Here is a 24,708-nt window from a genome sequence, read left to right on the forward strand (position 1 = left end):
AAATAAAGACTAAAACCTGGGTCTCAAAGTTTCCAGCCCAGCATGTCTCACACTGCAGGTTTCCTATGTAAGGCAGAAGCAATAGCTGGTTTTATCCCTTCATATTTCCTGACCCAAGTCACTTAATATCTCCCCTTCCAGAAGTCCTACTAACCTTAAGCCTTTCCCTTAATACCATGGGACTTTAGCTTGCTAGGGAAACAGTTTGCATTGGTTCACAGAGCATTTATAGAATGCAGACTTAGAACTCTTATAAAAGCTTCATCACTAGGCATGATTAAGGCAACAGAAAATCCTTTATTAATTGGAACCCTGGACTTGAGAATATTTTTGTGCCCATTTGTTTTCTGTAGCCACTGCTCTTCACACTTAAGAGAAGCTAGAATGTAAGTTCCATGAGGGTAGGAATCATGCTTATCTTGGTCCTAAGTCTCCACAGTGTCCAGTAGATACTTAACTATCTTTTAAATGATTGAACATGACCACAAGTTCTATATTTCATTATTCCAAGAATGTTTCTTGATGTCCTCATCTGCAAATAATTGACAATATCACCCTTCAGTGAAATGCTTTTGAAAATCTCAACTCCACTTGGTCTCCATCTAATTAATTCAACACAGGATCTGATCACCCAACCCACAAGAATTCAAGCTCTGTTAGTCCTGATCTGCTCTGTTAATTAACAACCCTTACTCTGAGTGAATGAAGACACACTAAGGGCTAATATTCTAGAACTGGAAGAGAAACTATCAATGACTGTGTCTTCATTTCCAAGCCCTAAAGTTCAGAACAGAGATGAGTAGGCTAATAAATTGGTGTCTCCTTCAAACCACTACTTGTAGGATCTTTATTAGAGGGCAGACTGAGTTCTGTGTAAGGACGAATTGAGCAGGACCACTGCCCTCCATGTGCAAACAATCCAGCTGGGGTACCTAATTTACATATCTCAGTAGGAAAAACAGGAACCCTGCAGTAAGCCATCCCTCTGTTCCTCTATTCTGATTACTCCTGAGGAACTTAACAAGTCATTTCTTCCAGCCCCAGAGTGCTCCCTAAAAGAAGTGCTGGTATATTTTCCTGGTGATGTAAGCACACGGTGAACATTTTAGTATCCTTATAGGTTAGTCTTCCAAGCAGCCATCCGGCTGGTCTGTCCTTAATCTGACCCTGATGGCAGCCATCACTTGAAATGAAGAAGGCAATCTAGTTAGAAACTGCAGTTGATGTTCCTCCTCTCTCAGTGGGGATAGGTAGCTCATCCATAAGGCCTTCTTGATGGTGGTGTCCAGGGGCCAGAGTTCAAGAAGCTCAGAAGCAGCGGGGGAAAGCAATATAAGAAAAGGCCACGCTCCTCCGAAGGAGTAGGTTTTCTGTCTCAGCAGCTGTAAAATTATAAATCAAAGATTAAAAAGTTAAGCCACTGCTCAAGTGAGGATCTTGGTAAATACAAGGCTTAAACAAAACCCGATGACGGATTCATTGGCATCAAAGTGAAGTCTGTGGTTTTTCAGACAATAGGGCAGAGACTATAGGAACACACAAAGTATGGCTAAGGATTCTCTGTGCCTTTGTTGATTTTGCTACACCAAAGAAAGAGGAAAAATTATAATGCTATTAAATACAAGTAAATCTGCATGTATAAAGAATGTAGAATGAGTATGCTAGGGAGGGACAAGCCAGGGGAAAAGGAGAGCCCGCAGAATCCAAAACCAGCCACTGTTTCCTCACAGTGCTTCACAGGGCTGACCTGAACGGAGTTTGATTTTCTGGCCTGAGTGAGAGTTGAGTAATGAATAGTATTTGGGGATAAACTTGGATTTAAGATGCCTTGAAAAGTGACAAGTACAGTGACCCAAGCTTCACCCAGTTCCTGGGCAACCAAAATGATTGATTGCCAGTGTAATTAACAAAATAAGAGTGAAAAGAACCACATCCAGAGGCGGTCCAGGTGAAGCATCACTAGCTTAGGGTGTCTCTGCCCAAAACATCACAGGAAATTGATTGTTGCACCATTCCGGCAAGGTACCAGGCACAACTGCCAAATCAATGACTACCTTTGACTGTCATCCCCTCCCATACTGCGCCACTCTGTACACTTGCTCAGGCTCCAGGAACCCAAGCACATGTGCTAGTACTCATCCACTGAAATTTTTTTAATCCCACAAATACTAAAGAGGAAGTCTTCCAGTGTCTAGATTTGAGCATTTCATAGCAGAGTGTTAACTATTGTTGGCTTTAACATTCCTATGGGATGTTTGTAATTTAAAAACAGACTTATATGTACATGAAGCTCTTACTTAGTGTAATATGGGAAGAAGAGAAAGGAGGGCATGAGTGAGCAAGGAAAGGGGCAGGGCTGGCCATGCTTCTTATCTAATTTCACCACCATTCCACACAAACCCCCAGCCTCCAAAAGTGGGTTTCTTCAACTTTGCCTCCAATGACACTGAACAGTTGCTAACTCCAGACAGAGGAAGCAGGTCTGTCCTCAGAGCACATGGAGGAAAGGATCCTTTAGAGAGGACATCCAAACCTACAGAGAAGCCCCCTGCAGACACCAGTGATCATGGCTGCATTCCAGATGTCTCTCCTGGCCCAAAGCCCTTGGTTTTACAAAGAGGCAAACTGAAAGGTAAGTGGCTCATCCAGTGTGACACAGAGACCAACTAAACGGTAGGGCCAACACTAAGCCTAGATCTCCCAAATCCTACCCTACCCACCAACCCTACCCACATAAATCCCCATGAGCACAACCCATTCTTTCTACTCCAAACACAGATGGGAGGATGACGTTCTTCAAACACTAGAGCAGTATCTGGGTAGTGTCTGAGTAATAATTTCCCCTTCCTGGAAAACAGTCTGGTTCAGTGGGTCTCGGGGAGGCACAGGAATGTTACCAGGTGCCCTGGGACATTCCGATCTGCGAGGTATAGGAACCACCTGTGCTTCTGTTGTCATTTCTCTACCTATCAGCACCATGCAGATAGCTGGAAAGCCCCCCGGAGGGGCAGTTCTGGGGACACCCTCTGGAGCCCAGAGATCAAAGGGCTCTTGACCACTGGGGCACAAGTCAGAGCCCTGAAGACAAACACCAGCCTTGAAATCTCTAAGAAAGAATGCTCAGAATGTACCAGAACATTCTCCTCTGAGGCCCTGTCGACCTTAATGGCTTTGTGGCCAGCAGTATCCCAACTATACCCTCAAGGTTCTTGTATAACCAATCTTCTAAAATGTGTTGAGCCCCTACTTTGTGGACCACTGTGCAGAGGGGCTGAGATGCACAAAGAAAAGGAAGATCAACAAGTATATGTAAGAAGAACATCAACAATACAGGCTGTATCACTAAAGACAGAAAAAAATAAGGCAGATCAGTCTCACACAAGCATGTTCCATGTAATTCAGTAATTTCCCAACATACTACCTGGTAGAAGCTTGTGGCATTTCCTAAACGTCCACCCTGGAGATTCTGACTCAGTGAGTCTGAGGAAAAGCCCAGAATCTGCATTTTTAACCAACCCCCAGGTAGATCCACAGATGGGCATTTGAGGTTCTTATATCATTTTCGAGGGCTGACTGTGAAGAATCCAAAGGAATCTAGCTTGGTTGCTTTTTATAGTCATGGTTTATAACGCCTCAACATTCCTAGCCTACTCAAACTGACCCCTGGATACATGTTTGTTTGGCTTTGCTCTTCTTAGCTCAGTGTTGGCTTATGCGATCTTCCTTCTTCTTTCCTCCTGTTTAGAGCTTCTTTCTTCTCGGTAAGAATTTGTTTTCTGGTAAGGGGTGCAGCTTGATTCTTTAGGGAAACACATGGGCAAAAGCCATATGTTGTATGATTCTATTTATATGAAACACCTAGAGTAGGCAGATCTATAGAGACAGAAACCAAATTAGTGGTTGCCGAGGGCTGGGGGAAGAGGCTGGGGAAGTCTGAGGGATGACAGCTAACAGAGATACAGGGTTTCCTTGGGGGGATGATATAAACATTCCGGAATTAGATATTTGTGATGATTGCACAACTTTCGAATATATCAAAACCCATTGGACTGTACACTTTAAGATGGTGATTTTTACGGTATGTGAATTATAACTCAACTATTGAAAGCCTAGTGTAGAGACTTCCTTGACAGTCCACTGGTTAAGACACTGTGTTTCCACTGCAGGGGGCGCAGTGCAGCCAAAAAAAAAAAAAAACCCAAGAAGAGCTCAATGTAGAAGGACGGGCCCCACATATCACACACAGGTGGATCACCTGGCTCCCTGGGACCTCACAACTACCAAGTAACGTTTCCGGGGAAACAAAGGCAAAATTTTGCGAGGGTAGCTGACGACAATAACAGCACCACTTACTGCACACTTGCTATGTGGCAGATATCATAATATTAATACATAATACATGGCTATCTCAGATTACCAAAGATGTGAATACTATTATTTTTATTATACTGTTATTGTCAACATTTTACAGATGATACAATGGAGGGACAGTGGGATTAAATAACTTGACCAGGCCCATAGCTAATAAGGGACAAAACTGAGCACCAGGAAGGTATGGTTAAATAAGCACCAAAATACTCTGCCCAAAACCGTGTCCCTCATGGATCTGATAGTCACTAAGATTTGGGGAAAATAGAATCATAATAATAGTGATAAGAATGTAGTGAAGAATTCTTGAATGCATTTTATGTTCCAATCCCTCTACTAAATTCTCTACATCGATTATCGTATATAGTCTTCATAAAAAACTCTGTGAGGTAGATGCTAATGTCATCCCCAATTTACAGAAGTGGAAGTGAGGCAGAAAATGCTTAAATAATCTGCCCCAAACCACATAGCTAGTAAGTGATGGAGCCAGGATCTGAACACAGATACTTAGTGTCAAGTTATTTTGTCAGAGATCCAAATTTAGATTCCTACAGGGTCTGAGGATGAAAGAATGAATTGAACAATTTGGCTTGAAATGCCAAACAGTATCTACCCATCTTTTATTTATCTATCAATAAGAAATCACTGCAGATAGTGACTGCAGCCATGAAATTAAAAGACACTTACTCCTTGGAAGGAAAGTTATGACCAACCTAGATAGCATATTCAAAAGTAGAGACGTTACTTTGCCAACAAAGGTCCATCTAGTCAAGGCTATGGTTTTTCCGGTGGTCATGTATGGATGTGAGAGTTGGACTGTGAAGAAAGCTGAGCACCAAAGAATTGATGTCTTTGAACTGTGGTGTTGGAGAAGACTCTTGAGAGTCCCTTGGACTGCAAGGAGATCCAACCAGTCCATTCTGAAGGAGATCAGCCCTGGGATTTCTTTGGAAGGAATGATGCTGAAGCTGAAACTCCAGTACTTTGGCCACCTCATGAAAAGAGTTGACTCATTGGAAAAGACGCTGATGCTGGGAGGGATTGGGGGCAAGAGGAAAAGACGACGACGGAGGATGAGGTGGCTGGATGACTGAACTGAACTGAACTGAAGTCTATAGATACAGAGACATGATACAGTTTTCTCTTAATACTGTTAATCCTTAACACTCTTATTTCTTAAACAGATCAAAGAAAAAGAGTAGTAATAATGAAAAATGACACTTTGCTTCAATGTTGGGGACACAAAAAGGAGTGACGACAGCAGTCAAATTGGAGGAATAACATGCTTCATCTAAAGGGGAAGCCACCCTTCAACTCTTGGTTGCCAGGTGGGTAAACGGTGCAGTAGTGCCCTATTTTCTGAGAGAAACTTAGAAAAGTTTTACATGAAATCTTTTGGTTTTTTAAAAATGGCAAAGAATCCCGCAGACTGTAGCTGGCCTGTAGTAATCCACTCTCAACCTCCAAATAAAGTAAATTACCTCTGCCAGCAGCTCTATGTGACTGGAATTTAGGATTGAGGGTAACACAGTGACAAGATGAGTCTGGAAGGGTGAAGAGGGGCCATGGCATGAGAATCCTTGATGCACACCGGGGGAAGGTAAATCCCATTCTACAGGCTAGGGAAAGCAGACGCTGTGTTGTTTTGTTTTAGAAGAGAAGGGGACTAGATCAGAAAGACATTTCTGAGAACCATGAAGGACAAAATATGTGGGGAAGATAGCTGAGACCAAACTGATGACAACTATGACTATAGCCCAAAACCACAGTGGTGCCAATGAAAGCAAAAGAATGACTTAAAGCAACTAAGCAAAGACTTTCCTTAATAAATGATAGATCTCCTTATATCAAAAGAGCATATACATATGCTATCATATAGCTATAGCATCACTTCATAAAGAAAAGACCATCATCAAGAAGAAGGAGAAAGCCAACTTGAGAAACAGAGCTATGAGAGAAAGAAGAGGGGTTTCAGGATACAACTTGTTTGAGGCTGGGTTTGGCATGTAAAAAGGAAAGAAAATGTTCTTGGCTAGGGGGGAGACAGTCCGAAAACTGCCTAGGAAAACAAAAGAGAACAAGAAAAAAAAGAGCACATACAGGAAGAGGTTAGGTCTTTAAAAATTAAGAAGATATAGGAAATCAGCAGGGCAAAACGAATCAGGCAATGAAGATCAGTGAAGGTCCCTAAAGTCCATATTTAATGCAGATGAGAGAAATCAGGCAAGGCATTTTTAAAAGATACTGTAGTAAAGGCACCAAGGAGATTGCTTTAAGAGAGACAGAACTCAAGAATAGAGACCACAGTATAAGTATTCATAGGGAATAGAAGCGGAGAAGGCAAAGGCACCCCACTCCAGTACTCTTGCCTGGAAAATCCCATGGACAGAGGAGCCTGGTAGGCTTGCAGTCCATGGGGTCTCGAAGAGTTGGACACGACTGAGCGACTTCACTTTCACTTTTTACTTTCATGCATTGGAGAAGGAAATGGCAACCCACTCCAGTGTTCTTGCCTGGAGAATCCCAGGGATGGCAGAGCCTGGTGGGCTGCTGTCTATGGGGTCACACAGAGTCGGACACGACTGAAGTGACTTAGCAGCAGCAGGAGCAGCAGGGAATAGAAGAGAAGAAAAGGAAGGCCAAAACAAGGGAAGCATTTTAGCTACTGGAGATCAATAGAGAAAGATGAATTTTAGAGATGTCAGAAAGGAAAATATGACAGGATTTTGGAATATTCTCAGAGAGAAAATAAGGGCTATTCTGTAAAAAAAAAAAAAAAGAAAAAAGAAAAGAAAAAAATCCAAAGTTCTCTTTCCACAATTACTTAAGAAGCATCCCTGAGGATGGCCAAAGATAATACCAAAGCCACATTCCAAGGGCATGAGGGGGAGAAAGCAGCTACCAGAAAGTTCCAAATGGGAAGGGAATGAAAAACTTCATCTTTAGCAAACTTGCATTTCATTGATTATAGCATGGCCCAGACCAGAATAAAGTGTGCTACAGAACCAGCTTCTTCAGAGGTGACTTTGTGATAGTCCAGAACATTCTGAAAGAACTGCAGCTGTCACAGAGGCAGAGTCTTTAAAAGGAGGAGCCTTCACCAGAATCACGATCCAGAGATTAAAAAGGACCACTACCAAGAAAGATCTTACTTAAAAGCATAACGGTGTACACTAAAGGGGTAGAAATACAAGGAGAGAGGAAGGAGCAGTAAAAAGGGACTGTCACTGAAGTGTGGGTCATATAATACCTGGCAGCTTATGTACAGTATTTAAATCCCGCATCAGAGAGGCAAGGTTACTCCATTTTGCAGGAGAAAGTATAAAATGCACTATGGAGAATCGTTACTAAAAGCCACATAGATGATAAGTGTCAGAGCCAGGTCTTACTGGATTTTCAAGCCCATGCATTCTCCACTATACCACCCTGTTTGACTATGGGCCATCTTCCACCCAGATTACTGCAAAAGCCTTCCCAACAGGCACAGCTCACCCTCTCCATCCCACATCCAATATGTAGCCCAGCAAGAGCAATCATTCAAAGACACAAATTTCACTGTGGCCTTGCTCAAGCCCCAATAAATTCCTTTTGATTTTCAGGGAAGTCCAAACTACTCAGCATTCCCTCCAAGGTCCCTTGGGATCTGGCCCTGCTCACCTCCCCAGCCTCATCCCAAGCTCCTCTCATTGCAGGTGACAAGTCAATGATTCTGAATATATTTAAGCCTTTGGAATGCACCATGGATCATTCTCAACTCCAGATCTTTGCACATTGTCCCTAACGCCTGGAGCACTCTTCTCCCTGACCTCCTAACCTCTCCTTTTAGGTAGTCTAGATAACAGTACACTATTTTCTCACAAAACTTAACACATTTGATTGGAATTCTCTCTTATCTGTTCTGAGATCCCTGTACTGTATCCTCCTCTTTGAGGCCTCTCCTGTCAATTAGCTGCAGGAGGAATGATCCTGTATCTATCCTTTTCACTCCTGAATCCACAACACCCAGCTTGTGCCATCAGGTGCTTATCAGGTACTACACACGTATGTTTCCAAGTGGATAATAATTTGATAAGGCAAGGGCCATCACTCGTTGCTAAGTGAAGTGACATCAGTGGAAGCCAAACCCCAAAAGCCCTACTCTTGGCATTTGCAATTTATTGTCCACTGCTGAAGATTCTTAGACATTCTGAAAACTTCACTGATATTTTTTGGAACATATGATCTATATGCTTCCTGTGCTCAGGGCTATAAATAATTCCAACGACAAGGTTCACTTCTTGCCCTAAACAAGCTTACAGTCTAGTGGAGGAGCTTTCATTTTCGCCAACATGTTGCAACACACATTCTCTCTAAATCCTTTTAAGGGCCCACTGACTTGAGATTATCAAGTTCATCAAGAATTTGGTAATTGCCGTTTGACTCCTAGAGGTTCACAGCGGGCTTGAGGACTGAAGCCAAATCTTACTCATCATTATCATCCCAGTGGTTATATAGGGCCTGATATATAACAAGAGGTTTAAAAATCACCAAATGAGTGAAAGAATAAATGGACAAACGAACAATCAAATAAGTCAAGTCTTGGAATAAAGCTTTGGAAACTGGGTCACAGTCTTGGTTCTCCTCCATCACTAAACAGATAAATGACTTGGTGATAAGTCCCCTTATCAAGAACCAGCCCATCAGACCCACATAGATACTGACCAGCCTGCAGAGTCAGTGGAGCATGGGGGCAGGGAAAGAGGAGCAGGGTAGAATTTTTTAAATCGTTTTGTTCCCTCAGGTTTCGAGGGGGGATGCTGTGGGCAGACAGTGCCCATGCAGAGTAGAGAGATGGCTTCACCTGGCCTGCTACCACTCCAAGCCTGCTCCCTGAGGCAGGCGACAGAGGTCAAAAATAAGTGTGTAGATAGATCAACAGTGTTCATCACACACTTTCACTACCTGGAAAGAAAACGCTTTGGTGGCATACTAAAGTGTATTAATAATCACCAACATGAATAAATATCCAGTTGAAACAGACGTTTGCTAGTTTCTGTACCTTTCAAAATTAGAACCAAAAATCTGAACAGTAACAGCTATCTAAACAGTATCCTTTTCACACACACACACACACACACACACACACACTCCTGAAATTTTCCTCCCTGTTGCCGTCTTGTTAGTTATTTGAATAAACATTATTTCTGCCACTCGTTTTAGCACCAAATAGTACCTTGTAGTCGATGGGGGAGCCTGGTGGGCTGCCGTCTATGGGGTCGCACAGAGTCGGACACGACTGAAGTGACTTAGCAGCAGCAGTACCTTGTAGTCAGTTAAAAACCTTTATCAAAGGTAAGAGTATGGTACTATTTTGACACCAGACAGTCCTTTGCTTTTGTGTGGAATCACTGAGTTGCCTGAACACTGTAAGATTTTGCTTTTGTGCAGACAATCAGCAGGTCATTAGCAAACCCCATACAAATTGCCCCGGACTCAGGATGGAACCCTGGGGACCTGAAGCCATAAAAGAGAGAAGATATGGTGTTGCTGACAGTTGCTTCTGATGGCTGTTTAAAAAGTACGATTGCAACCACCCAACGGCTTAATACAGTACAGCTCTGAGCTGTTCACAGGGCAAATTCTGATTAACAGTATCGATATTCGTTATGAATTTTTAAGTTTTGGTGGAGCACTCCATTGTATCCTACTATTAAAGGGCAAGACCAAACAAGCTCTTTTATGAAATGACCGTGTTTATCATTACTTTACTGCCCCTGGTTTTGCCTATTGGTGAACATGATACAACCTATAGTTTATTCAAATAGAGGGTGGGCAGGAGTCCTGCTGCATATTTAGAAGTCACATGAAGATATTTTTGCATAAGAAAGTGAGGGTGAGATAAACTGAAATTCAGTGTATGAGCCAGAATTTGCCACTTTTACACATGCACATATGCATGCTGAGACTCATACACACACACAGGATAAGGTCTATTTCACTACATCCACATCTGGCAATGATGCGGGCATAGTGAAAAGATTTCATATCCCCTCAAGAAAGCCCTTAGGCTACAAGAAAAATCATCCCACATCTAATAAACCCATCTGAGATATATCTCCCATATGGTAAAGCCTTATTTTGTTTTATTCCAACAAATTGGTCCTTGGATTCCTCTCACAGCTGTTGCTGCTATTGTTGAAGCCGTGTTGAGCCCTGCAATGACCATGATGTTGTGAACAACAGCCAGATCCCTGTGTCACTGGACTGTGCAAGCATTAAGTGATATCACCTGTGAGGAGTACTGAGCACTCAAGATATTTAAAGCTCTGATACATAAAAAGGGCTCAACAAATGGGGGTCAAAAATATTTTTTGATTAGAATATTCTGAGAGTTTAGTCTCAGGAAAAAAATGCAAGTAGATTCCTAAACCAGATTACCAAAAAAATAAGAAAGCTGAAATAAGTCAACAAACAAATAACTTTCTCCTTCACTATTCTCTACCATAGTTTAGTTTGGCTTGAGGAACATTGGTGTGTGCCACAGGAGACACAAAGACAGATGTGGCCACTCCCTGACTTCTGCTAGAGGAATGACACACCTGGGGCTCTTTCTAAGTCGTGGCTTTTACCACGGCAGCAGCATTTAGAAGGCCTATTGCATGCGTGCATGCTCAGTCGCTGCAAAGTGTCCGACTCTGTGCGACCCCATAGACGGCAGCCCACCAGGCTCCCTCGTCCCTGGGATTCTCCAGGCAAGAACACTGGAGTGGGTTGCCATTTCCATCTCCAATGCAGGAAAGTGAAAAGTGAAAGTGAGGTCACTCAGTCGTGTCCAACTCTTAGAGACCCCATGGACTGCACCCTACCAGGCCCCTCCGTCCATGGGATTTTCCAGGCAAGAGTACTGGAGTGGGGTGCCATTGCCTTCTCCATTAAATATCTCTAAGAGATAGCAAATTTTAATTACATAACACAGTGTTATCAATTATAGTCAATATGTTACACATTAGATCCCCAGACCTTGTTACCAACCCCTCCCTATTTCCACCACCCTTATCATAACAATTAGCTTTTTCCTATTTGAGGGGGTCTCCTTCTTAATTTACAGCTTCCATAAGTAGAGGAAATATCTTTTTACTTTGCTCTGACTACCAGAATTGGTGGATGTTTCAAATATGCTCAAAATCAATGTGAACTAAATGTTTGCTCAATTTAAAAAAAAAGCTAATTACAGCAAGACTATAATTATAATGTTTACCTTATATATAAAATACATTACAGCTATCACCAAAAAAAAAAAAAAATCACCAATATCAGGAGATAATTCTAATCCTTTTGGTCTACCTGGATGGATCATCTGCAGACATATGGCCAATTTCCTCAACACTTTAAATTGTTCAATATAATCACTTGTCTTGTAGGTGAGGTTTTCGCACTCTCAAATTTTCCTTTCGATTTTCATCCAATTTCAGCACATTCCTTTCTGAAGTTTAAGCGAGGCCTTGGCTGCTCTGGGTTAACTCTGGGCCACTTCTGGCAAACTTGGGACTGCGGGGCAGCTCGACTCCTCCTGTCCATCTTCCACGCCTTATGAGCCTTGTTGCCCTCTGTTTTACTTTCCTCTGAAGTTTTCCCCCACTTTTTGAGGATGGATTTAAAAGCTCCCCTTTTCCATGCTCTAAGACAAGCAAAAAAGAATGAAAAATAGGGCTAGAAGGGTGAACAAAGAGGGAAATCCAAGAATGTTGAGGCTCCTCCGGCTTTACTTAACCTCAATTTCTTTTCTTGTGGGTGGCCAGAAATGGATGGACATTTTAGAAAGACTAACGGGGAAAAGCTGCTAGGAGGAGACAGAATGTTGGAGAGATGCTAGGAGAAGAGACATTGTTAAGGAAGTAACCTATCTTGACTTCTCCTCTTCCTCTAATCTCTTTCCACAAGTCACCAGCTAGTGGGACTCCTGGTGGGACTGAACCCTTCTAAAGCTCTGGGTAGATAGAAAGGATGAATGGCATGAAGCAAAAATTCCACTCTTAAAAAAAAAAAAAAATCCAATGTCCCTAGGGCCTCTAGATTCATTGCTCAAGCGCTTTCCACTGCGCACCACCCACTCTCCCAGGCCAACACACACCACCAGGCCATCCCACACCTGAACTTCTGGTTGAGCCAGAAGAGCACTGGAAGTTTGGAAGCAGGGCCAGAAACTCAGCACAGCGCTGGGCTCAGCCACCACCTCTACAGTGCTGGGAATCCACCATCCCCAAAACAACCTCCAGAAAGCTCTGGGGAGGCGCAGCCAGGAATGTCAGGAGCAATTTGGGTTGGCACCAGGGAAGCCTCACCCACTTTCCCACAGGGCTCCAGTCTTGGTTACGTCAGAGAGCGCAAGAGTGTCCTGACCCTCCTCCCAACTTCCAGTTAAACCAGAAGTTGGACATTCAGGGGAAGGGCCAGGAATGTGGACATCACTGCCACAGTTTCCATCACAGCTCACAAGCACAGCCCAGGCCATACACGTGTGTTTGTTGAACAGAAACATTCAGAGAGTCTGGTTAAAAAGGAAATACTCTGTTATAGACTTTGAGCAATAATGGCTGTCCTTTGTTGAGCCCTTACGGTGTGTGAACTAGACTCTCGATGCAGTAGGTCATTGAATCCTAACAAGCACTGTAAGTTTCTCCGTTTTACATACAAGGAAACTGGGGTTGAAAAGAGCACAGCAACTTGATTCAAGCTACTAAAGAGGCAGATCCCACGATTCCATTCCACATAGATCTGACTCCAAAGCCCATGTTTTTGATCACTGTGTGTAGAAAACCAAAATTCTACAGCTCTGAGAGTACTCTTCCTGGATAGGACTTTAGGGCATTTTGACCTTGTTTTGTTGGAGGAATAGAATTCAGTAGCCAGACAGCACGTAGTATCCTCTATCTGTCAGTGCCTAAGGCCAGAAAAAGATTCTAGTAAGTCAGATAAACAAGCATCAGAGATAACCCACCCACAAAACAAAACTTGAGGGACTGTGTGGGAGGGAGTGTGAATTCTGGGTTCAGTCTGGCTCATAGTTAATTTATCTCAAAGTTAAAGTCATTCCCTTGTCTTTCAAGGGCAGCCAATACATGAAAATAGATCTACCATGAACTTCAGTCACAGCTCTAAATAAATAGGTAGCGTATTAACATGTGACATGAGCTCTTCACTTTCCAAGTCACATTTTCATGAAAGATACTGATGAACTGACACCAAGGAGAAGTATAGCAATGCACTTAGGAAAGTTCTGGAAATTTCCTGAAGAAAACAGTAGATGCAAAAATGAAGACAAAGTGAACACTGCCTTTATGTCTGAGGGCCCCTTGCTCCTAAAGTAAGAGCACCCTCATGATTTTACAGCAGTTTCAAGAATAAATGTAATTGATAACATAATTACGAAATAAACATGTTGAGACACTTTTTTCACCTTGAGAATTCTCAAGATGATGACTTTGCAGATATTAGGACTATTTATGAAAGAGTCTAGTCAGCCCATACTGCTATTATTATTCCTCACTCCAAGGGCCCATGGATTCCCAGGACATTTCTGTTTGTATGTGTGGTTATCAGGGGAGTGGCCCCTGCTAGTGGAGAAAGAATGACCACAGGAACCAATCAGTTAATATCCCCACCCTCTCAAGACCTCCCGACCCATTGTCACGACTGCTTTTCCTTCCGTGAACTAAGAGCTAACAGCAGGTGTGCACCTTCTCACCCCTTTCTATCCTACAGGCTCCTTCCAGGAAAAAGGATGCCCTTCTAAGAACAATGGTCCTATGAAACAAGCAGAATGAAGAAAATCAACACCATGTCTACTCCAAACTCTCTCAAAAACACAGATACCCAAGATTATAGGCCAGGCCTACAAGGCAAGCCAGCTCCCAGTGTGATATAATTTAGAGAGAATCAAAAGATTCCAGGGTATATATATCAAACTGCTTTCATTTATTCATTTGATCAGCCAATATTCATCAAGCACCTGCGTTGGAGAGTGTGTAGATGGTAGAGATACAACAGTCATAGGGATGCCAGATTTAGTGGATAAAAATCTCATATTTTACCTGGCAACTTCAAATGGTCAGCAAGAGATAATACCTGACCACAACGCATTTACAATCTAGGGTCCTCTGTGACACATGTGGTATGAAAGTTGCTCAGTTGTGTCCAACTCTTTGTGACTCCATGGACTATACAGTCCATGGAATTCTCTAGGCCAGAATACTGCAGTGGGTAGCCTTTCGCTTCTCGTTCGCTTTCTCGTTCAGGGATTGAACCCAGGTCTCCGGCATTGTAGGCTGATTCTTTACCAGCTGAGCAACAAGGGAAGCCCTATGCATTCCCTAAAAAATTTTAAACCCATTAACTAATGCACAAGCTGATTTTTCTGATTAGCTTCAAAGTAGAATGAAGAAATAGATGGAATAATACACAGAAGAGGTTTGTTTTTAAGGGAAAAGAAGAGTTAGAAAGGTTCAAGGCAAGGCACACATGAGTAGAATGTCACAGAGGAAGTAACAATGATTGACCAGAGATAATGCAATGACTCTGTGTCCCTAGTTGGGTGGCAGGGGGTCATGTGAAAGGATCCTAGTGAAGAAATTATTGCTGAGAACTCAGCTTGTTTCACCTGCATTCCAAGTTAGTGACAAGTTAGCCGAAAATGTTGTCAAGGTTGGTAAACATTTCAATTAGACCTGAGCAGAGAGCATCGAGTGGGATCCCATGCCAACTTATGGTTTGGGGTGGAAACCATACAAAATGTGGTGGTTTTATAGGGTTTGAACCTGAAAGCAAGCAAAATGTGGTGGTTTGAGCAGTGTTTTTCTTGGAGTTTTTTTAGGTACTCAGGCATAAAAATTCACAGTCAAGCTTGGGAGGTCCAATCTGAAACAATAAAAAGTTTTCACACTATCCTTTCAGCAACCACAAGAAATAGCCTTCCAAGAGAAGTTGTTGACTCTTTATTTTAATATCTTTTAAATATGGTTGGTAGAAGAACCAGTTAGGCCATATTTATGTAGCAAAAACTGGCTTTGATATTTGAAGGAAGGAAAGAGGCTGTCTTTTTCATATTATCTACATAGGAACAAGAAAGTAGGGGGTTTTATGCATGCCATTGTGTTAATCATAAAGTCAGTGAATGATTAGTTCTCTTGGCAAAAGTTTCTTGGTCAGCCTGCTGTGAGCAACTCCATCACTTGAATCTGGAGTGAAACCGGGAGGAGTAAAATATTTGTTTGTTTTATATGTCAGTTATTAAAGCCACTGCAAATTCTTCACAGAAATACGTGCAGAATTAATATATAAATAAATAGGAAGTGGCACAAAAGAAGGGGCAGAAATGGAAGGATCCACATGCATGGCAAACCTTACCATTTCCCTTACTTGTTATTTAAAACTCCATGGCATCTTTAAAACTCAATATCATTTTATGTCTGATGCAAAAAACAAATTTCTGTCTCTCCATTTTCCCCCCTTTCCCTGATCTCCTTTGTCTGAGCAGGTAACTGAAATGCCTTGTGGGAATGTGTGAGTGTGGGGTGAGGGCTGCCCTGGCCTTTGAGTAGGACGGATGGCAGAGGAGTACCTTGCCAGAGTGCAAGAAAACAAGCTGCACGACCTTTCCCAAGCTTTTCTGGCAGCATCTGTGAGGCTCATTCTCTGGACCTGCAACCAAATAAAAACATTTACTCTAGTCTTCAGTTTAGAGAGCCTAATGTCCCTTCATCATCATCTGTTGTTCTCACAATGGTGTGGAATTTCTTTTTTTATTTTTAAATTTTGTACTCCTTTATTTTATTTTTGAGGAAGCTAGAAGAAAGATTATAAACAACAGTTGCGGTTTACCTGAGCAGAACAGCAGGAATCATCATTATTATCATTTAACCCATATATTTATTGTTATTCCAGGAAAATCTAGTTAATTTGGACCTTGTGTCTTTAAAACATCTGATAATTCCAACATGGCGAATCAGCTTAACTGTTCCTTTGGTGGAAAAGAGTTTACAAATCTAATTAAATAAGCTTTGCAGGGGGTGATTAATCTTAAGAAAACAAACTGCTTTCAAACACTCCAGTAATAACTGTTTCTGACAATTAATGAAATGATTACAAAGAATTCTGACCTACTCATTGAAGCAGACCCAGTTATGAGCGCTCAGCTGCAGACTATTGGTCCCTGGCTTGTGTAAATATTTTCTATACCATAGGTTACAATATTCTGTGTTCTCATATATCATAGTTTATACTGCTCTTCCATCAGATTAGCCTTCCATAGTGAGGGTTTCCCTGGATTTCTTTTCAAGAGTTGTTGCAAAGATATCAGTAAAATAAGCCTGGATGGACTTTTGAAGATGTTTATGATCCCTCCAATCTCTATTAATGACTTTTTCTTATACATATGTCCTCTAAACTAAGGAAATAATTGGATTCATTGGGAGCCCACTTGACCAGAGCATTGTGATACTTAAAACCTCATTGTTAACACTTATATAGATAATCCACATCACTATTCAAGGAACATGTCGTATGGTCAAATGCGTAAGGATTCAACAGGTAATCCAACTTGTCCAGGAGTTCATCAGTTAAAATGGGAAATTTATGAAGATGTTTTGTCCTGAAAATGCTGACAATTCACTATAGAGTCTCAGGTAAATTCTTCATAAAGTTACCTATGGGAATAAAAGTTATATTCCTTTGAGACTCTCCTTGAGGGATACTAAGTGAAAAACTAAGTATAGAATTATATTTATAATTATAACTTATTTACAAATAAGAAAAACAGGAAGAAAAGGTTGAATATTTATTCATTAAACATATATATATATGGCATATTTACTGTCCATCAGGCTCAGTTGTGAGCTCTGAGAAAGAAAGATAAACATTATATTGTGCTTGTACAGCTTATAATCTAATTAGGGAGACAGATAAAGCAGCAATGATAATAAAATCTACAAAACAGAGGCATAAAGACAGACACCTAATTTCAAACATCAGAAAAGACTCCCGGTATTATTGGCCCCCAGCTTGTGTAAATATTTTCTATACCATAGGTTACAATATTACAGTATTACAAATAATATAATAATATACAGTGTTACAAATAATACCTAAGGTGGAGAGGTAAGAAGTTAGCCAGGGTGAGCTTTCTGGAATAAGGGGATGCCATATGCAGACACAGAACCCGAAAGGCCTTGTTAAGCTTTATATTGCTGTCAGTGTTCAGCATTAACTAGTATTCTTCAAATACCTACTTTTCACAAAGCACCTTGTTAACCATTTTATAGGCATTTCACTTTATTCTACCATTGCCAGATAAGTCAGTTCTATTGTTTTTCTAGTTACACAGCAAGGAGACTGAGGCTCAGGATCATCCAGCAGTCGGACTCAGAGCCCTCCGTGGTCACCCTAGGCTCTGAAGCCTCCTCAGATATGGCAGACTACAGGGTATCTTTCCTCTACAGGCAGTGGAGAGCCACTGGGGATTTTAGGTGAATCTCCTAAAAGTAGGTCTAACATTTTTTTTATAAGAAAAAGATCCCATTCTTTGCCAAGTGTTGTGGGTTTTTTAAATCTGTTGAATCAATACCTTGATTACATCTAGCAGAATTTGATTTCTACCTTGTTTAGAAAAAGATCAGTGACTTTAAAAGGTCCTTTTGTGCATGTGAATCATAACCCCAGAATCAGGAAGTAAAAATGATGCTGTCTTCAACAAGCAGGAATGGCAACTGCCACATGTTACTCTGACATGCCACACGGAAACCCATGTGAGTTGTCACACAGCATATACGGCAGACTCCATCATTTATACCTATTCTTGTGGGGGTAGGGCCAGATTTCTAAATCCAAACACTTTAAATCTGAATACTTCTTCTTTGCTTTTAATTGATGGTTTTTAAAGGGCAAGATTTGCTTAGAACCATGTTAAAGATAGAAGAGTAGAGCCATAGTGACCTAAAATGATCTAATTTTCTAGAAAATTACTACTTTCTACAAGCTGCATAAACTTTAATTTAAAAGACAAGGAGGTCTATTCTCTCTTTTTACACCCATGTGACATGCTAGGCTCTTAGGATTTTGGAAAAGGGAAAAGAGCAGATTGAAGAGATTAGAATTTTTAGCAAAATAAATATAATTAAGAAATACTGCTTATTTCCATCTTTAAGGACTGACAAGTAACGAACATTTGTTGATTTTCCAGAGAGAAAGTATTTTCAACTTCAAAATACGTGTAAAGTAAGCTTACAAAGTGAATCACAGAGGCAGGTTAAGTCATAAGTAAAATGCACAAATCAGCTCATATGAACATGACAATATATTTTTCAGCTAAAATCACCAAAATGAGCATTCCTGGGATGCTTGATGCAAGCATCTTTATGTATCTGCATCCAATAAAACATCTCTAACATCTTGTCAAGAAATAGTATGGTAACTTCCACAACAAATTTTCTAGAACCTGATTTTAGTAGTTGTAGAATGGGTTTAGAGGAACAGATCAAGGAAAAGGGAGGCCACCAAGGTGAGAGCAGACAATGAGTCTGAAAATAACCTCAACAACTCACAGTACACAATCTATGGCCACTAAAGAGGTCTCTGCTTAAATAATCACTCCTGGCGTTCTTTTTCCTTCATCTGCTTTCTCTCCTTGCTCTCTTCCTTCCTGAACTCTCTCTTCCCATCTCAGTCCTCCTTTCAAGCTGTGCTCCCAAGCCAGTTGTCTAAAATCACTTTCAAAGGACACATTTGATGCAAAGCAGTCTCAAGTCCTTTGTCCTACTTATAAAAGCGTTTGGGTAGCCTCAGTGTCAGTGTGATTTGGGCTGTCATGGAGGCTGACCCATTGAGGTTAAATGAAAATCAACTATAATAGGAATGATTGGAAGGAGAAAAGGGTTTGTTTTTATTTAAAACAAACAAACAAATTCAGATATCTGCATGTGTTCCTCCCATTCAACAAGTTCTGAAGAAAACTGGGTGGCATTATAACTTCATAAGCAATCTCCTGCAAGATAATGTCGAAGATGTGACAGAAAATTGAGAAATAAGAAGGATGTGTATATAGCACATTTATGATTATGTACACATCACTTGTGTTGAGTATGTAGCTCAACTCTACTAACTGATTAACTCTATTTATATATATGAGAAGTGGTTTGAAAAGCACTGTAAAATTTATCTGAGTGTATATATGCAAGCAGAGTACTGTATTATGTGTATAAATATCAGGTAGCATAAAATAAAATATCCCTGTAGATGTTTGTTTAGGGACACATTTGGATTGAGTGAGCATTATAACAAGAATTTCTTTAAAAGCCACAAAAACATCACACCTTTTAGTTTTAATAAAGTCTAGTTTTTGGCAGTTCTTTTATCACATCTGTCATCTCCTAAGCTTTGCTTAGCCAAAGCACTCAGACTTGAATTTTGAAATTGTCAGTATAGGCCTTCTAATCTTTAAATCTTGAATTATCTAAGCAAATTAACTGCCATTATTCTATGCCTACAGGACTCAAGGGTAAAGAAAGCAAAGGAAATACAACTTTTTTTTTTTTTCCAGGCAATTAAGCTCCTGTGGAGGTGGCTTGGGAGCATGTATCTGAAACATGGTCTTAGGTATTTTTGTAAATAATCAGGTAGACAAGATGAGTACATTAACTCCACTAACAGGATCTATAAGACAAAAAATGGCTCCATCTAAGAAGTTTAATAACCCAGCTTTTAAGTAAAAAGTTATTCATAGTTCATAGTGACATTTCCCAGTTTCCCAAAATGCTTGTCCTGAAGCCGAGAGATATCTTGGAGAAATAATTGGAAAAAATAAATAAAGGAAGGGAGCTCCTTTTCACAGCAGCATCTATCAGTGTGGTGACCTGATTTCTGCTGTGACCTCCCTTCAGAGATCAAAGCAGGATTAATGTGATTCTTTACTGTTTGCATTTCACATCTCAAAGCTCTGGAGACTTAAGCAATAAGTACAAATGCAGTCTCAGAACACCAGAGAAACGGAGTGTGAATGGGGAGGGTTAACAGCGGCAGAGGCTAGGTATGAAAAGTTACTTGGGGTTTGAAAGGCAATACAGAATTTAGAGTATTTTGTATTTTTACCCACATTTGCTTTCTCTCTTCTCTTTTTCTGGGGCAAGGCTTTTGGCTAGTGGACGAGGCCAGCACTGAATGCCATGTTAGTAAGTCTCCACAATGACCTTCTAGCTCATTTGGAATGTTTTGCAGCTGCTGGTACACATGAAAAGGAAGGGGACCCTGCCGCGTGTTTTCACACGAAAACACTTTCACCTTACAACCGGCACTTCCGCAGAGGATTTAAAAGAGGGGAAGATCTTTTAAAATATCAAAATGTTGAGCTTTTGTGCTTCCACCGTCCGTGTGGCATTTCTGGATGGTGGAACTTCTCAAGAGCGTTTCCACCGTTTCTGAGTGCTTGTGCTTTTTGTTGAGAAAAAAGGCAAGTCCCCTATTCCCGGAGTCTCAAAAGGTGAAAGGAAAAAATCGCTTTCGTTTTGTAACGCTTAGTGTATACATCACTTGGAGGGGGAGAAAATGCTCCCCTCCTCCAAACTTGACTGTGATTTTTAGCTGCATTACCTAGAAGAGGGCGCGCCAGAGAGTAGCTCAACGTGCAGTTTTACAGGGACTCGGGGAGAACCGGCTTGCGGAGGTGAGGGCGGGGGTTGGAGCGGAGGCTCTGTCAGCCAGGGATGTGACCCCCACGGTCTCCACTCCTGGTTCATACACTTCCACCCCAAACTCAACTTTTCCGCAACTCTGCCCGCCCTGACGCACAGACACCTACACGCAACGAGAAGTTACTTCTCCAGACAGCCCATTCACCCTGCTGAGCCCTGCTTTTGCCTTCGGGCTCCGTCGCGTTCACTCTTCCCAGATCCTCTAGGTCAGCACTTGGAGACCATTTCTGCCCTTGCACCACCTCCTCCCCCTTCCGCTCCCGGCTGGAGGCCACTCTCCAAACCGGTCCACGCTTCGTGGCCAAAGCCCAGGAAGTGGCTCTAGGCAAAGACGCCGCAGGATGGACCCGAGAGGTCTCGACATCACCCGACACTGGGGAACTGGAGGTCCTTCCCGCGCGCACCCCTCCCTGGCACCCACAGAGGTTCCACCTCCTTCTGCGTAACGTCCTGGCGGAGCCGCAGGGACCTGGAGCTAAGCTCTTTCCCTGGCAAGGGGTGCGGGGCGGGGGAACTGGGGGGTAGGGAGTGGGGGTCCCCTCGGCTGGAGCCCAGCCGCCCCGCCCCAGCGCCCACGCCGTCGGCCGCGCGTCCTGGCGGCGCCGGACTCCCGCTGCCCGCCCCGAGCTGGTACCTGGAGGGGAATCCACCGAGGAACACTGTGAATTGTCTCAACTAGAAAAGCAGCCGGCCATTGGAGCTTTCTGTCCGGAACACAATTCCCAGGGCCAAGGATAAGGGAAAAGGAAGGTCTTTCAGTGCCTAAACACTACATTCACCTCGTTGTTTTAACCACAAGAGAAGCCAATTGGACTTTCTTAGGCCGTTACTTTGCTTTCTGTAGCGTCATCTGACGGTGTTGTTAATTGTTTTCTCATCATCGTGCTAATTTGTTAATGGGGACATTTTCAGCTGGAACAAGGTTTGTTCCGGAATCCGTAACTAGGAATCAAGTATGCCTGGGGGGAGTAACTCGAAAATTCAACCGGAAAAGTTCGGAACATCAGTATCAACTCACTCTCTGCCCATCTCTTTTTCTGATTTTACACTATGATTCTCTCTGCAGTCCTAGCTTGGCCAACGGTTACCTATCACTCGGAAACAATCTTATAGCTAAAAGCAGAGTAGTTGGAGACCCACGACTCAGTTAAAAAGTGTTAAGTTTTAATATTGCCTGGTAGCGGTTTTTTTTTTTTTTTTTTTCAAGTTAAAAGTAAAAACTCATATACAATTCGTAGCTGTATTTTAAAAGCCTTTATATTACGGAGAATTTTTTAACTGCCGGTATCTGACTTTGGGGGAAAAAAATGAGAGAATTCAATAAAAAGTTATTCAATTGTTAAAACATAGTGGGAGCTCTACAAGCTTTATAGTTTCTGTCAGGGCATTGCTAATGTTTTTATATATATTCGAGTGGTTTGGACTTAAGTTTTCATTTTTTAAATGTTATGTTTTGGGGGTGATCCCTTAAGTTCCTATTAATATATGATCTTTTTAATCTAGTGAAGAATCTAAATTTTAAGGAAGGGAAGCACAAGGCTTCAGTTTACCTCTGTTTCATATTCTTTAAAGAATATGTGTGCATTAACTCTTTAGACTCGTATTTGTCAACTTAGAAACAAGATTTTAAAGGTAGATTTTGGAAAATTAACTTGAAAGAAAGAGGGTGACTTTTATCTATTGGGGAGCAGGGATGGTGTTTTAATCAGGGTAATTAAAGTACAGTGTCCTAAAATACATAACACAGGGAGAGGGCTTTAAAAAAACGACTCCATCTAACTACACATATATACAAACTAGTAAGAAGTCCATAACCCCTATTGCCAGCCAGCATTGCCTGTAAATTATCTTCAGTTGGAACTCTGCTAAGAGTTTATCCTCCGTTGTAGTTTGGAATTGTGTGAAGGTATATATGTACGGGATCTATGTATATATAATTCTTATACTGTATATATATTTAGACATACATTCTTTTTAAATGTTTATGTGGTTAGTCACTTTAAGAGCATCAAAATAAATGGTACGTTGGCTTACACTATCTCCCAGGTATTCCCAAACACTGATGAACAAAAATCTGTATATCGGAAATGAAGAGCTACCCATTTAAAGAAAAGAATGGAAAGGGGAACTCGATTTATTCTCATTTGTTTATCGCTAGACGTTCCCCCCTCTCTGCAAATTCATTTGAATAGCTTTCAAGCCGGAAAATGGAAATGTGGCTCCTGCCCTCTATTTCAGCGGCGGCAGCAGCGTCCTGGCAACAGCGCAATTTTCTATCATCAAGGATAAATGGCATCGAACAGAACATTCTGATAAAAAAAAAAGAAAAGGAAAGAAGGAAAAAAAAAAAGCCTCAGCCCAAGGAGCCCATGATTGCTGGCCTTCCTGTCTGTCATCCCTTTACAAAATCCTCTCCGCAAACCTGAGCGGCATGCTGTCAGAGCTAATAACGTCTTCTGAAGGGGGTTGGGGGGGGGTAGGTGGGGGGAGGACATAGTCTTCTCTGCACAATGTTCCCATTTATTAAATCGAGTGCTTATTTTTAAATTGCAAATATCTTTGTTTGGTTCACTGAAAATTAAAGCCAAGATGTAGGAAGTTACATGATGCAACAATTATTCGTGTCATATCAGAGAATCAAACCCCTATCTCCCCTTCTATGGTTAAGGTCGGATGAGGAGGAAGAGGGAACCTGGGGGGATCCAGGGCAGGAGGATTTTTGGTGGAAAAATACAAATCTGTTCGCCCTGCAGGTAAGCTGAGAGTAATTGAAAGCCAGAGGAGCGATACCTGTTTCTACCAGGGAGAGTGAGCTGACTGCGACACCGAGAGCGCGTGTGGGCGCGGTCCTCGCCGCGACGCCGCACGCGGGTCAGCCCCAGCTCCCAGCAGAGCCACGAAACTGTCCCGCGGGAGGCTTTGAACTTAATGGTGGCTATTTCTCGCTTACTGCAATGTCTTTCCAGAAAAGGGCATTCTGCTGTAAGGAGATAGATCCCTGGGCTCCCTGTCCCGGAGAGGTCCAGAGGACACCCTGGGGGAGTTCCCCGAGTCAGGCACTTCGCCAGCAAGGTGGAGGCTTAGAGCCGAAGAGCAGCACCCCCACACATCCAGGCGGGCTTGCAGATGCTGCCCTTGGTTCTTCTTAGCGGCCTGATGCCTGGGAGTGACTGTCGGGCTTGACTGGTGACCGGCTCTAGCGCCTGCCCAGTTCCAGGGCCATCCACACTTCTGCGCTTCGGGCTGAAACCCCCACGGCTCAGGAGCGGGAGCGTGGGGTGGGGAATGGGGGGTCCAAAGGAATGGGGAGTAGCGGTGTTGACCCTCTCTTCCTCTTAGAGCAATCGCTAGAGAATTTTTTTAAAAACCTCATTGGGAGGTAGAGATGAGGGAACGGATCTAAGATGAAGAGAGAATCCATTTAATATCCTTTAGAGCAAGGCAAAAGAAAAAAAGAATGGAGAGGTATGTAAAGGTGTGAAGGATCCTAAAATGCGGAGATCCTAAGAAGCAGACCGAAGTTAGGATTAGCAGGTACGAGATGGGTGCTGGGGGAGACGGGGGCGGAGGACGACGAGTAATCAGCTTGGTTTGTAAAGAGCTCTGCGGCTGAGAACGGTGGGAG

General features: G+C 42.2%; 1 long non-coding RNA gene across 4 annotated transcripts in view; it reads right to left on the reverse strand.

Moving 5' to 3' along the window:
* Positions 1 to 277: 277 nt before the first annotated feature.
* The window catches only part of LOC109558230 (uncharacterized), a 37,147-nt gene continuing 12,716 nt past the window's right edge, over positions 278 to 24,708 (reverse strand). For 2 of the 4 annotated variants that reach the window (XR_002180629.2, XR_002180628.2), the window contains exons 2-3: positions 15,965 to 16,044; positions 278 to 1,382 (exon numbers count right to left, since the gene is read on the reverse strand). This is a non-coding gene — a long non-coding RNA (uncharacterized lncRNA). Of the gene's footprint in view, positions 1,383 to 15,964; positions 16,045 to 21,717; positions 22,016 to 24,708 lie in introns of those variants that run through there. The other 2 variants (XR_011566175.1, XR_011566174.1) reach the window with 2 other exon arrangements.

The sequence above is a fragment of the Bos indicus genome, chromosome 4 (genome assembly GCF_029378745.1).
Source record: "Bos indicus isolate NIAB-ARS_2022 breed Sahiwal x Tharparkar chromosome 4, NIAB-ARS_B.indTharparkar_mat_pri_1.0, whole genome shotgun sequence".
Taxonomy (NCBI): Eukaryota; Metazoa; Chordata; class Mammalia; order Artiodactyla; family Bovidae; genus Bos; species Bos indicus.